This window comes from Cygnus olor, chromosome 5, assembly GCF_009769625.2.
Source record: "Cygnus olor isolate bCygOlo1 chromosome 5, bCygOlo1.pri.v2, whole genome shotgun sequence".
Lineage (NCBI taxonomy): Eukaryota > Metazoa > Chordata > Aves > Anseriformes > Anatidae > Cygnus > Cygnus olor.
Genome location: NC_049173.1, coordinates 32,140,689 through 32,156,586, shown reverse-complemented (window position 1 = coordinate 32,156,586; position 15,898 = coordinate 32,140,689). Strand labels below are relative to the sequence as shown.

The 15,898-nt window shown below is 36.6% G+C and overlaps 1 protein-coding gene across 2 annotated transcripts in view; it reads left to right on the top strand.

The window, feature by feature from the left end:
* The window catches only part of C5H11orf49 (chromosome 5 C11orf49 homolog), a 79,572-nt gene that overhangs the window by 27,173 nt on the left and 36,501 nt on the right, over positions 1-15,898 (top strand). The window lies entirely within an intron of this gene.

Here is a 15,898-nt window from a genome sequence, read left to right as displayed (position 1 = left end):
GAGCCCCACTTGTTTCAAGATATTCAGCCTCACTTCTTGTTGCAGGGAAGACTAGAGCCATCTTTGTAAATACAGATAAATACTCAACTTCTGGCTAAGCTTTGCAAGACTTCTGATTATGATGAACAGTTTCCAGGAGTATAAATAAGGAGATGACTTCTGACATATGCCATTTTAGATCCTTTGAAATTTGACAATTGTAGTTAAACATGACAAAATCTCTAATTAGCTACTGAAGTGACTAGATATGCTGTCTGTAACACCTTCTTGCTAGTGATAGTTCTGTTATGTTCTAAATCATTTATTTTGGTTCAGGGGTAATACCTCTAAGATACCAGGTAAATTGTATGGTACTAATCTAATGAGTATGCAGTGAAGACATCTATAATGTAAGGTCAGATCTTGGTCAGGAAAGATAGAGTACAGATTCCTGGAACATGTTTCTGTAGTAGAGTTGAGAGATGACAGTGAAGAAGTCATCCACCAGAACTGCAGTTTCTCAGTGGTGAACCTTGTTGACAAAATGAGAAGAAGCTATCTGATGGAAGGTACCAATTGTTGTACTTCCAATGCAAGTTCTCACCAGACTTTGTCTCTCTAACATCTGACTTTGCCAGATGATAGATACTTGGATTTGCTAGAAAGAACCAAAAAGTTTTGACTACATAATAAGTCAATACTCAGAGCAGTTTTATGTGAATATGGAAAAGGTATTGGATGAAAATGTAACCACCAAGATACTTTGAAAGGAAAGGGAGGACCATAAGAACAAAAACTCGGGTGAATGCTGTTATACTCTGGTTATGGTTTTAAAAGAGTTTAGGATATATTTTTTCTGACTTCAAAGTCCAGTGGCTGTACTTATTAGTCTAAGCAAATATGATATGTTTACCTGTATACTTATACATTGTTTATATATGTTTTCTTTTTAAGTTAATTAGAGGCAGAAATGCATCATGTAAGAGAAGCTGCTGACAAGATTTTCAGCCATTCAGTCCAACTTCTCTGGTTCTATGGCAGTAATTGTAATCTGGAACCTTGTTTTTATTCATTTTAGTTTTACTTGCTCTGGGCTTCCTGTCCCTTGTGCATCATGTAACAGGCATTCATTTCTTAAAGGAATTTCCCTGTGTGTCTGCAATCAAAATATTTCTGCTATACTTGTGCGTAAGAGAACTCAGTACATCCATGGTCTCTTGAGCACTAAACTCAATTTACTAAGAAGCAGCTGCCACCTAGCCTGTGCAAGGTGATGGATGAAAGATGATTGTTACCACTCTCAGGCATAGACTAGACTTGGATATATTTCTCTGAAATACGTTGTTCTTAGGGGAATGCAGGAAGGAATAATGTTACACAACAAATGACAGCAACCAGAAGCTAGTTTGGTGATCCAAACTACAAAATGTGTCTTGTTACAATAGAAAAAGTCAAACTAAGTGGTACCCAAAACAAGTAAGACTTTCAACTTGGAGCTTTCCTTAGAAGCGTGGCTTGTGGGGTGTCTTCTAATTAGATTATTCCAGAAATTAGTTGTTTCTTTATGATAACTGAATGAGAATGCAAGACTGTATGTATGTATCAAAGAAACATAGTTATGAGTTTTCATGGAATCATAACTCTACATAAAGACAGTTTGTTGCTACAGCATGTCATTTTACATTGATACAATTAGGACAATTTTAACTTAATTATGTACAAGAGGTAGAAAAGTTAGAATCCTGTTCAGAAACTTTGTTTATGATAATTCTACACCATGCAACTGATGACAGGGCAAACAACCTGCCAGTTCTGGAATTAGAAGCAGTATTGCTCCAGATAACACTGGAATATAGCTTCTGAGAAGTGAATTAGTGTCTCTACATTTGGTGCACTATGTCAGGTGAATGGAAGGTTTTTGTTGTTAATTCCTTTGCCATAAATGTATTTAGTGCCAGCCATCCCTTTCATTTACTTTCAGTTTCATTTAGAAGTGAGTGGATGGCTTTTTCTTAGTTCTCTCCATCTGCAGTGGGTACAAACTGCATAAATGCCAGCTCTGAGGATATAGATCAATGCAAACGAGAACTTGCATCAAAGTTTGCACTCTAGCTGGATAAAGCAAGGGACAATAAGATTAAACATGTACTATCTATGAGACAATGCAATTCCTAAGTTTATAAAAACTCAATAAATAAAAATTCCCCGTTTTGAGAATTTAATTGGGATTTTAGAAAAGCAGACAATATTTCACAAATGAGTGAACTGACCAGTTAATCTGGCTGCTAATTGCTCCTGCTCAATGCAGTGAAATTCTCCTTGTACAATTTACTACTTCATCTATAATTCTTGAAATAAGCATGTCTTGACTTGGGTGCACTTCGTTCACCCAAGCAGATGCATCTAGCTGTGAGTTCTCAAAGGGCCAATAAGAGAGAGATCTATCTGAACTCATAATCAGTGTATGTGCAGACCCCTATATACGCTAACTGAAATGAACTAAAATTGTTTCTCTTGGCAGCCTGCACATACCACTCTTCTGCTTAATTCCTTATCCTTTTGAATTAAGGGAATGCATTTCTTCATGGAGAAATGAAGCAGCTTTTATATTAGTTTTTTTTTTTTTTATGTTAGCCCTAATACTTGATCAGTTTTAGTTACATTGCCATTCATACGTTCTCTTGTTTGGAGACTGGATTTATTTTTCATTTTGTCTTCAAAGAGCAAGGAAAAATCACTAGCTTCACTAAATGTGTTAGTAACATAACATACTTCAAAAAGTAAAGAAAATGTTTAGGAAAAGAAAAAGGAGGAGGATTTCAGTTTGGCGATATAATGGATCTGGTTTTGACAGGGTTTCCCACTGTTTTTCAAAGCTTAGCAAAGTTCAGAGTTTTGTTTTCAAGTATGCATAAGCATATCTGGGATTCCATGCGCTGGGGAAAAAATACAATTGGGTTTATTTTAGAATGTGACCCAGTGTCAAGAAACTGGGGTGGACTTCACAAAATTTTTTCCATCCCTTAAACACTTACCGATGATACACAACACCCATGGAGGTGGTCAGAGGGACAGCCAGTTTCTGTGTTGAGAAACACAGAGCATAATGCTTGGTTAGAAACAGATTTCTCCCAGAGGAAGGCAAAATGACCAGAAGTCTTGTTTTCCCTCTTCTTATGCTTAAATTGACCTCTTGGAATCTAGCTGACCTGCTCTTTTGAATTGTCTGTTCCTCAGGACTCTTTAATTAAAACTGTGCTTTCTCAGTTTAAACAGCCCCTGCAGAGTTCTGCTGTGAAGCTTCATAAGGTCAACATATGCCTCTCCCAACCCCCATGGCTTTCATGTCTTTTTGGTTCTCTGTTTTTAATTAAAAAGATTTTTCCTTAAATGCTTTCCAGCCAATTAGAGAAATTTTGCACTGAGAAACTTGTTCCAGGCCTGATGTATTGAGAAGCAAACAGAAAGCTCAGTCAGGATCATTGGCACTTTTTTCTAGAGACCCAGCTTTCTTTGGTGCTTTTCAACAGCTTTTCTTTTCTTTTTTTTTTCTTTTGTTCTTTCTTTCTTTTTTTTTTTTTTTATTTTTTAACAACCTTCAACTTAAAATTACCTCCAGGAAAAATAGTTCCTGTCTGATACTTTAGATATAGTCTAGAATGGTTCAATAGCAGATACAGGATGTTATTCTTCCATGCAGGGGTGGTTGTCACTTTATTTAGATCCACACAGCACTGAAGCATAAAACTGCTGCAGAAAGTATGTTGGAGTATATTGGCTAAGAATCCTTTTTGCAGGCTGTTACCTCCCCTTCAGACAAAGTACTGTTACTGCTTGTATTGAAATAAAATCTTCTATACTTATCTTGTTTCTTTCACTTGCATCACATGGTGTAATGGCTTTGTTTCCGCACACTTGAATTAAGAAATTGAAAGTCTAACTACTTTTGGAGCTTCTGGAGAGAAGAATTATCACAAGCACGTATCTCGTATCTCTGTCAGGGAATGAGAAGAGTGATATGCGACTCTGACTAGGTCTTCTTGGGTTCACCAGGAAGGTTAGACTCCTCAGAAAAATTAAAGAAGTACCATATCTGTATGATTCATGTAACTTGAAGATTGAGAAGAGCTAGAAGGAACACTGTTCTCCCAGCTCCTTTGAAAGATGCATTTTAATGCATTTCACTGACAAGATTACTTTCTTGAGGTTCTGAAACCTCTTCCTTTGCTAATGTCATCTTAACACTTCCACATTTAATTCCCTATATTAAACTCTTCCCTCTCTTTTTTTTTTTACTCTCTCCCTCATAAGTTTTTATACTCCAATTATAGCTTAAGCAGTCCCTTATTTAGTGAGATGCATAGAACGATACAGTGATGATCAAGGCAAATGCAGAATCTACTTACCTTTCCCTTTTGCTATTAAAACCAAGTTAGATCTTTATATAATGTTATTGCAGGAAAGTTTTTTATTAATTGGTAAGGGCTTGTGGTATGTCCTAAAGGTGATTAAGCTATGGATTTTAATATAGTGATCTCTGGAAGCTCATTCTGCAGTGAAATGGCCTTAGCTGAAATGATTGATCACTTGGTAGTTCACTTGGTTCACTTGGTAGTTCCGTTGACCTACAATTGTAGCTGTTACTACTTACGATTTATTTATGTAGCTGTCTCTGGAACCACTGATGACTCTGAAATATCAGTACAAAGGATTTCTGAAACTGAGGAGAAATAAGTAGAGGATTACATTATAGAGATGGTGAGGTATATCTACAATCATTGTAAGTTAAAACATCATCTGCTTTACACAGATGCAAAATGCACTGCAGTAGTCACTTGTAGTAGTAGCAACACACAGGTTAGTGATCGAGTCTTCACCCAGCCTCTTCTTGAATTCAGTCTTTCTCTATGCAGTTTGTGAAATTCAGTATAGTACACTAGAAGTCATCCTTATCTAATCTTCCCCCTCAATGTTGCATTTCCTTTTTAACTATATCTTTGAACAAGCAGCATCTCATCTTAATTTCCAAATTTTTTCTCAACTTTATAACTTCATATTCTAGGTCTCTCTAATAACACTTTTTCTGGAAAAACAATAAATTTTCTGTTTTTTTTTTTTAAACATTTTTCTGGCTATTTGTATCTTACAGTAAAGTACTTCACTGGTTATGTCACTGGCAAATTAAGTTAATATGTTCTTTATTTTTCATCCCAGTTAGAATGAAACATTTGAATGAGTTTGTGCACAGTGATCATTGTTGCATTCTGCTAAGCAATTATCCAAAATTCAACTGACAATCATTATTACCATTTGCTTTGCAGTCTTTTGGCAAGTTGCCCACCCCTATGACAGCATCCTTATTCAAACCAACTGAAATGGATTTTTTCAATTAAGTCGCTTAAGACTTTTTTAGGTTCCGTTATGGGCCTGGAGAATTGGTATTCCAAATTGTGGGGAAGTTCCCTGGAATAAAACTAGTTCTAAGTTGTGTGATCTGGGCTGGGATTCTGAACTCTCCATGTTTTTTATATTAAATGAACTTGGTCTCTATCTTTTGTCACTTGTGACAAATTTTGAGAGGTGATCTGCACACTATACATGCATAGGCAATTATCCAGCAGAAGGTCTTTGAAACATTGGCTTCATTAACTAGTATGTTTTATGGTGTTTCTCATCTACTCTTCAGCAGCAGAGATGCTAAAAGAAAGGAGGGGGGGAGACAGAGAAAGGAGATGAGCACCTTTTTTTTCCTCTTGATTCTTTATATTGTGACTTCTGCAAAGAGGTTGTAGGAAAACAAAAACCTCTGTGAAATCCACATCTGCTTTCAACCCACTGTTGGCTCTTAACCTGCCTTGAGATGTGAAAGTGCCTTAACTGAGAGAAGTGTTATCTTCATCCTTCTCACTGAACAATGAAACATTCCTCCCCAAGCTGCTTGTTTCCAGCATACATCTGTGCTGTATAATGCAGTGTTTATGTAGACAATCAAAACTTGAGGACGATGTTTCTATATCATACAGTTCAGCATTATCTCATGATACTAGCTTGGGACCTTAAAGTTGCAGAGTTGAATTTCTTTGTCAGCAGCCTGAGACTAGCTATCTCTCAGCAGGTCAGCTGACATACGAGCAGTGCTGTTGTGCTGAGTCTGTGTAGCTCATTGCTGTGGAATAAATTCTGGAATGTGTGCTGAGCTACTTTGCAGTGTAGATGCAATCTGAGGAAGAGCAATATCAAGAGAGAATGTGTACTCCTGTTCAGTGTGAACAGAATAAAGAACCTCATTTACACACATACAGTTAATTCTTCAAAGTGGCCTAGGTGCTAGCAGATGTCATTATAAATGCAGGTGTATCTATATCTATCTATCTATTCAATATTGTCATCCAGCTGCTCTGAACCAGTCTTTTGTGCCTTTATTGTCCCAGATGCTGCTTATAGCTTTTCTCTCTGGTGTTCTTTTTATGCATAGTTTCCATCACTGTAAATTTGCTTCCTAGCTTTTGTAAGTTAACTCGATTTACAGAATGTGCTCCTGACTCTAGAATGTACCATGACCTATAGGATGAAGGAGGCCTAATCTCTATCTAAAAGGGTTTTGGTCTCTTTGTTGATTGTGAGCATGGACAACTACAGTCTCTCACTCTTGTTACTTTTCTTCCACAACTGGTTATACTTCCCAAAAACTTTAAGTGCAGTTATTCTGGTGAAACAGGCTTGTTAATGCCATTTATTTCTTTTGGGAACAGATTTTTCCCTGTGGTGAAAAAGGACTGATATAAGCTGAATTTCTATTCCTGTAATAAAGTTACCGAACTCTTCCAGCTAATCTTTTCCTACTAGGCAAGGTAATTAATGCCTACAAACTCATAATTTCTCAGGAAGTCCCTGCTCTGCATTTTGGTCTGAGGTATTGGTGCCCTTCAGGATGCCCCTGTTTGACTGAAGGTGTGATGTTGAATTAGTTTAGCTAAACAGTGCAGCTGTGCCTAGGTGTAGGAGTTCTTACATCACCCTAAAGTTGTCTTACCTTACTAAACTTATGTAAGTCTGGTTTAAATCAGTATGATCATGAATAAAGGTGTTGTATATGATTTAAAAAAAAAAAAAGTTGTATTCTGCTCTGTTATGCATCCTGTGAGAATTCTAGATGAATATCAGTAGAAGTGATCTGCATGCATGATTAGTACTTTGATATGCTACTACTTACTACTACTTTGTGAAATGGCAGTAAGGTAGTACTGCGGAAATCCTGTAATCTGCAAATGAGTTATGAAATATAGTTGGTGATATTTATGAATGAAGCTCGATCCATTTTGAATTTTTCATCAGCACATGATTCTGACATTGTACAGTATGATATCTTCCTTCACAAGCTGATCTGAGAGTGACTTGCCTTCCACGGTCTTACTAAGCATGAACCCCCTCACCTCTGATGGTACAATCCTTCCTTTCTGTAAATTGCAAAATATGGAATTGGGAAAAAAAAGTGAGAAGTGAAATGACTTGTTCTATGATATACTTTTACCAAAATAAAATCCCTCCCTTTAATCCCTTTATTTCACTGTTATCTAGAACTGTATGGAATATTGCCTAGCTCAGTGAGGTGGATTTTCCTCATACAGATAGCTACATTTCATGATTTAAAAAAAAAAAAAGCTAAATGTGTTTTTTGTATTCGATACAAAGAATCCCCAAAAATAAATAATGGGTGTTTAGTGTCTTTTTCAGTACACCATAAGGATAATTAACTGTAACTGATACTTCCAGAGCAATTTTCTGCTGTGCTGCTCACTGATGCTAAGGCTTCTCAACAGCATGTCTATGCTGTAGGAAACTCTTTTCTGAATTTTCAGTGTGTTTTACGTGCTATTTAGAGACTGCCACGATAGGGTATGCTTCTCCAAATAACTCAAGATAGATGCATGAATGAGGCCTGGGGCTTTATCACTGCTGCCTGGTGTGTGTTTCCAAGGTGATTTCTGCCCTCACAAGTAAGATAGTAGAAAGAAGATTAAGTTTTGAAAAAGGAAATACGTTTTGGGTATGATAAGAAAGGCGCTATTGGGTAGAAAACCCTGAACATAATCACAAAACTGTTTAGGTTGGAAGGAACCAAGCAGGGTCAGCTAGAGCATGTTGTCCAGAACAGCGTCTAGTTGGGTTTTGAATATTTCCACAAATGCAGACTTCATAATCTCTGTGAACAAACAGTTCCAGTGTTTGACCACCCTTAAACTAAGTGTGACCAAGAAATCCCTGTTAAACTAGAGCATCCAAACCCCATTGTTCTTTTATTCACTGAGATTTGAAGTAGGAAGTCTTTCTCTAGAAATAAAACCAGAGGGCTTGCTAACAAACCAGGTGCGACTGTCAGAAACATAGCTTTTTCTTTCGTCTCCTTTTTATAAGGGTTTAAACATCTATGAAATTAGCCTCATCACAGCCTTCTTTGGTTCTTCTAGAACAAGTGCTGTTTTAGTTTCTCTCTTCAAGTATGACTTGGTTGTGGTTGTGTATATGATTGTTTTCTGTGTGTCCTTTCTCAGTATCTCGTAGGTGATTTCAACTATACTTGACGGAAGAATAGGAATCGGATAAATCCCTGAAAACTTCATGAAATGGTTGTTTAGGTATAAAGACAAAGACCTTAGAAATGCTTCAGGTGCAGGAAAAGCTTCAACAGAAGTTCACACCTTCCTTGGCTTTAATGTCAGTTTAGCCAAAACCCACAAATCTGTAGGAGAAAAGCTTTGTTAGTTCCAGTGCTCATAGAGCTACTTGTTAAAACTTGTCTTCTGAGGTTTTCCTTCATTAAAGTCTAGGCCCAGAAGCACTCAAAATTTACATCAGCTGACTTAATAAACTGGTATAAATTCCTCAGTAGAACTTGTGTATTATTTGTAATAGTAAAAATAACCTGCTGTTGCTTAAGAGAAGAAGCAGTGGTAAGGATTGGAGAGTACAAGGAGCCGAGTAGATAAACCTAAAGGAAATCAAATGGTTGAAAAGAAATGGATTTTTTTTTGTTGTTGGTGGTGGTGGAAAGTGCAAGTATGTCAGGTTCCAAAGCTTTACTAGTGTTCATTTTTGTAGAGAGAGGAGGCAAGTCAGGAAAGGTGATATTATACTAAAGGGCATTTCAGCCTTTCCGCTTTTTGTTCCATAGAACTGTAGGACAAATTTTCATTCTGAACTGTATTCATCCCTTCCTCTATTCAGTCCTTTACCTGCCCATTTTTTATCATTTATTATCATCCTGCTGTCCTGAGTTTATCTGTGTTTGATCACCTGTTTCTCAAATATGTTTCCTTCTAGACCTGGTATCTGGTTATCTATTACTGTTTTTCTTCCTACTCTTCGTACCAGCGTTGAGTTATCACAAATTGCAAGTTCTCATCCACTTTCCAGTCAAATTTCCTTTACATAATTCCCAGAATAACTTACACATTATCTGCAAGGAAGTCAAGCTGTTAGTGCTTTTGGTGTGATGCTGTTTCTGCATCACTGTCTTCTGTCAGACCAAAAGCTTTTTCTTTATTTTTTCTTTCTCCACTCTCCATTCAGCTAATAGATATTTCTTCGGTTCTGCCAGCAATGGCCGAGGGATTACTGTACTGTGCAAAGCTACAATGGAAAGCAGAGACTAGACAGCATGATTCGGATAATGAACATTTAATATTCTGAATATTCTGAATAATCCTGAAAGAATTTTAATTTTTCTGTCCACTTTGATTGGAAACTTTTTATAATCCTTGAAGTGACTGAGCTAGTGCAGTTGTCCTTAAGGAGCTGTGAAGTGTTTCATTGCTTTCTTTTGTGACAGACAGAACCTCAAATGCGATGTCTTAATTTAAAAACAGTGAATAAGGATGATACTTCTCTATACCTCCTGTCTGAGTATCTATGTTTTACAGATGTCTAGGAATGAAGCCTCCCCAAACTCTTGACAATACTATTTTCACTTTACAGCTGCAGAAAGTGAGACAGGCAAATGAAGTGACTAGGTGAAGTTCACATAGTTGGAGGTAAAATCAAGATCTCTGAACTTTTGGTGTTACTTATTCCGTTTTATATGCTAAAATTGTTTTCCTTAGGGACATAGGCTTCTTTTACCATGAGACAAGTAGGAAAAACATAACTATTACTATGAAGCAATGTTGTTTAAATAAATTATTTTTAAAAGCTGGTTTCTATTTAATTTGTAACAGTTTTGAGTGATCATTGGCTTACCGACAATAGTATACCACAGTGCATGGCCTGCATGCAGACATAGGATGTATTTTTTAGTTCTTCTCAAGTTGGATATTATAACCCCCTTCACTGTTTGCTTTTCAAGTCAAAATCTTTGGAGCAAAATAGAAGTCATTTAGCTAACAAATGTTGTCATATTCATCTTTACTGTAGAACCAAATACTTAGTACCTCTTTCACAGTCCTGGTAATCTCATGTGCATGTACCTTGGCTCAGAAGCATTCAGGTGTTTATCTGGTAGCTTTGTCACTTAAAAAGCAAATCCCCTTGTATAGAAGTTGCTAGCTTCTAATGTAAAATTGGCAAGAGATTTTCTGTTTTGAAGGAGCTCAAAATAGAAACTACTTTGTATGCTGGAGTATCTCCTTTATTCATCTTCCATCATTGTAAATTCAGACTATTTTCCTTTTATACAGAGGTTTCAGTCTTTTGTTGTTTCTCCATAACTTCAAAGGATTAACTAGTATAGTCATGTTCAAACACGTTGTTCTTCAAGGGACCACCTTATAAAATAGTATACTGTTCTATCCCCTTAGGTCCAGACTGCTGGGTAAGTTGCACATTATGTCTAGTGAAAGATTTCCTGAGCACATCTGTTCTGTGAAGAACTGTTGTCTGAGTTCTTCTGTTTAAGTCCTAGAGAGGAGAAGCCTAGAACTTGAGCTGGCTCTGTTATACTTCGCTATTTATCTGGAAATACAGGTTTATGAGCTGAGCTTTGGATCTCCAACCCAACAAAGTGAGATTTTGGCACTGGCTCTAACAAGTCTGCAGTGAAAAGTTGTGCAAGTGCACTTGAGTAACCAAAGCTGAAGAATACCTGCTGGAGCTGCATCTGTTACTTTCAACCTTTTTGAACTAAAGGAATAAATATATAATAATAAAAATAAAAAAGGACATAAATTGGTGAAGAGGGTTCTTAATCTGTTAGTCTTGGCATAGACTGCATAAGGAACACCTGTGTGAAGGTCACCAGGAAGAAAAAAGAGGAAAACACTTTTGGAAAGTTGGACTTCATGTGCAGGATGTAGAGAGTAATTTGTGTTGGGAGCAACCTCTGTGGCTCACCTGGGTCAGTGCCTTCCTCTGAGCAGGCCCAGGGCTCTCCCTAGCTGAGTTTTGAGCATCCTCAATCCTGGAGATGCCTCTCTGAGTAAACTGTCCCAGTGTTTGACTACTCTGGTTGTGATTTTTCCCCCCCCTAACATCTGATTAGAATTTCCCTTGTCCCATGAGAATACAAGAGAATTCTCCAATGGGAATTGATACACAAACTAGAAATTGAGTTTCCATAGTCGTCTTTTATAGCTAACAGAGAAGGGGTGGTCTGAACAGCAGCTTTGAACAGTTCAGGTGGGATCGTGCCATGAATCTTTATTTATTGATTATATTAGGAGTTTATGTAGAGCAGCCTTAGAGGTTCTAAGTTTGGCCCCTGAGGTCAAAATGTATGGACAGCATAAGCATTACCCTTCCACTCTGCAATTTCACTTATGTGCCATTTCCCAGAGGAGTACACTAAACCCTTAGCAAAAGGCACCTTTTTGATGATGCTGTTTCATTTCAGTTTGTAATTCACTGTTCTGTAGTACCCATAAATAAACCTTTTAGGAAAGTGTTTGATTCCAAAATGCTTTTCTTCCCTTATAAATCTTCCACAGCTTTTGTATCTCAAGTATCTGCTAAGTAAGGGAAAGAAAATTAATATCATATTGAATCTTATTAGACTAGGGGAGTTAAGAAACAAATCCACAGTCACTGAAATCAAATTTATGATCTCTTGAAGTATTTCTTTTGGAATCCTATCTAAGACGTCTTGGAGATCTAATGTTACAGGTGAAAAAAATCTAGTGAAATGCTACCCGCTTCTCTGAAAGTGAACACTGACAGCTTTAGCAGATGAAGAAATTAAAGATGGCATTTCAGGGAAGCTTTTTTTTTTTTTTTTAGCATAGATGATAGCTACCATAAACTTTATCCATTCTTTCTTTTGCTTTATCTGCCAGAGGATTGTATCTGCAATATCCTTCTACATACACAGAGTCTGGATATTTGTTTTGCAAGAACTTATGCTGATTTCAAATGAAATAGTTTAGTTCATGTGTACTTGTATTATTTCAGATTATAGAAGTGGTATAGATGTATGTAAAGCAAATCTGTAGGTAAATATCTGATATTGAATAGTGTGATAGTGTTTTTTGTTGACACCAAGTGTAAGATGTAAGCATTTTCCTTCCTTCCCTGTTCTTCTCATTGTACATAATCTGGTGGAGCAACAGTGGGACAAGCAAAAGAAACGCAAACTGGCAACTCCTGAATCCTAATCCTATTAGGCTGTGTCCTGGGCAGATCACTTAACCTCAGTGCGCTTCTGTTTTCCTATTTATAACCTGGACTTCCACCTGTTGAATCAGACTGAGTAGTCTGGACATAAGAGTTTTGGCTAGATAAGTAAAACTGAGACTACTTAGAAGTCTGTATAGATCAAGTTTGACAGCATCAAGGCTTTAATGAACTCTCATTTGTTTTATTAGTATTAAGCAGTTAATTTTCAACAGAGGAGCATGCAAACTTCATTGCTTCTTCCTTTTGCTAAAATAATAACTCTTTAAATACACAAAGAATGAGTAAAGCAGTGTAAGCATTTGACATTTAAAAACTTTAATAATCAGTCTTCCTTCTCATCTTCCCCTCTGCCTCCCCCTACTCTTGCCATTCCCCAACTCAGACTCTGAAGTTTTTTCCTATGGGAATTTTTCTGGTTTTTAACAGCTCTTTGGATGATAGTAAAATAAGTTCTGAAAGAAGGAAGAAAATACTTTTTGATAGTTAGAATGGGATTTCAAGAGCTTTATCTATTCATGCAAAAACTAACTAAACCTGCAGAAAGGAAATATGAAAGTGGCAGCTTTGTTTGTTGTGGTTTGGTTGCAGAAAACTATCACACACAACATGCACAATCATCTTGAACTCTTTCAGACCCAGCGTATTTTCAACAGAGATGAAGTAGACCAATGTTTTTTAGCCAGAAAGCTGAAATTTGTTTCCTTGCCTTGATGCTTTTCTTGATGTATCTGTATTTGAGCATTTATTAAATGGCTATTAAAAAATTAGGTATTGGTGAAATACATCTGATACTTAATTTGTGTGTATTTGTATCATTGTGTTTCTGACTGTTAAGAACAGAACGGTGGCTTATGACCACCCTGCAGAGCACAGACCTCAATATTCAATAACCTCTAAGGAATGGCTGTAAGGTATTTTGAGAAGAGGCTTAGGTAAGTGTTGAGGTAATCTCTTATTTTAAACATCCTCAGAATACTGCATATTTGCTTGCTAGTAATTTAACTCTCATTAGAAAATTATTTATATGACTTATAAGGTCATTTGCAGGCAACATTGCAAAAGGAATTTACATAACCTCTACAGTTACACAGCAATGATCAATCTGTAACTGGAGTATAGTTGTAAGTAACTGTAGAGGAGTCTGAATCATCAGCAAGTTAACCGTGTCATCTTACACAGATGTACGTTCCTTACAGCCTAATCTGTGTGGAACCTCATTGTTCATGCTATAGCCAGAAATTAGTCTAAAATCTTATTTTCAGTCTGTAGTACATTTTTGAGGAAATATAAGCAAAGATAAATAATTACAGGATGAAATAGCTTGTATTTCTGTAGAAGAGAGGATTTAAAGAAAATAGAGAGTTTTCTTCAAAATACTGAGTTTTCAAGTTACTGAGTTATCTAGGAATGATTCATCTACTTGTTAGGAACCTCATACAGATAATTTTGGGCTTGAAATAGCTTCAAGGTAAGTTCAGTTATGATGGATATTATTCACCTGGAGCCCTGAAGAGAATTTTGCATTCTGTTTGCCATCTGTGATGGTTTTGAGGAGAAAAAAAACCAACCAACCAAAAGCAACAACACTGAGAAATAACTGGAAGTTATAACTCACAAAAAATACTTTAGATTTAGCCTCTTAGATGAGCTCACATCTGCTGTAGTTGGAAGTGCAATACAGAATGTCTGGGGACTTGAATAAAGCTAGAGTGGCCTGTGGACTGCTGATTTTTCTCCAAAAGTTTTTTTGTTTTTTTTCTCTTAAACTGTGGGATTAGACAGATATAGTCAGTATAGTGTTCTGTCCTTTCACTACTTCTTTACCGATTTTTAATAGGTTATTTTTAACTTGGATTACTTTAATAATCAGATTTATGACACATCCCCTGAAACAACTGATTTGGCAAACAAAAAGAGCCATGAACTGTGACAGGAGCATGTGGAAGTGATAAATGGTCAAATTTACTATCAAAGAAATAGATACCCACTGAATACCCACTAATAGACCTCCACTGTACAAATCGAGACCTACCTGATGAAATATACATACTTTTGTTCTACTGATGTTATATGTGTTTGAGTTTATTCTTGTTAGAACTGTAAACGTGATCATCTCCAATTCTTGGCTACAAAAACTTAAAAAAAAAAAAACTACTTGTATGAAATTTTATACCTGTCTATAGCCTTGATGCCTGTGTACCTTAATGTAACAGCAGGTAGCAAAATATAAATGTGATTCTAATTTAAAGCTTTAAAAAATATTATCCAATTATCTTAACCAACATACTCTATCTCTCCTTCCCATGATAGTTATAAGTTAAAACTGGCTGACAACTCCCCTCCCCCTAATAGAGTAGGTTAAGTAGCTTATGATGGATGTCTGAAATATAATTAGCTTGCTCATTATAAAGATGAGTGTAGTAGAAAGTAAGGAAGTTTGGGTATAAGTGGCAGTAAATGTCATTGACTAATTAGTAATGCTGAAATGAAAATTAATAAGGTGGGGGGTGGGAACCCTTGTGTGGTGCTTCACAATCTGGACTTTAGGTTGGCTATTAATATGGATGAGCTTTCTTTTATTTTACAGTCTTTCTCCTAAAGCCGCTAGGTAAAGAACAGTGCATACACATACTTTTCTTGAATCTTTACAGCGGATCAGAATCAACTGGGTGAATGGGAATGAGTTGGAAATCAACTGGGTGACGTTTTGCAAAATTCGCTTTAGGCTTTAACTGCACTACCTCTGATTGCACTAGCGTTAATATCTTAAAATGCTCAGTGGCACTGAAATTCATTGCATAGTTTGTTCTCCTGTTTCTGCATATGTAACTATGTTATTTTTTCACTTATAGTAGTGTACAGGAAAGTTACCGAAGACACATGTTCTGCAGTTTTAGCCTAGTGTGGAAGTGACTTCTCCAAGAAATCTTTTGGTTCTCTTATTTTACATTTTTACTGTGTGATTTTCATGTCTGAATGCTTAAAAAAAAAGCATCACTGAACAGATGCATTCTCCTAAAGCAGAGTGCAATCCCTTTGCTTCTCAGTAGCATCAAGTGATTTGGAAAGGGACAAATGCATCGCTGTGGATTGATAGGAGCTTGGAATACAACAAAAGAGAGTCAAACTACTTCATTGTTGCTTTCTTGTTTGTTTTTTGGAAGAGTTTCAAAATTCTTAATTATGTTAGGTTTTTGCTTGCTGAGAAGTCCCAAGCCCAACATAGTTTATCCGAATCAAAGGTCAGTTTGAAGAAGCTGCCAGTAACTACGTTATCTTTGTAGGCTTTGTCCATAATAGAAATGAAGGTGTAGTA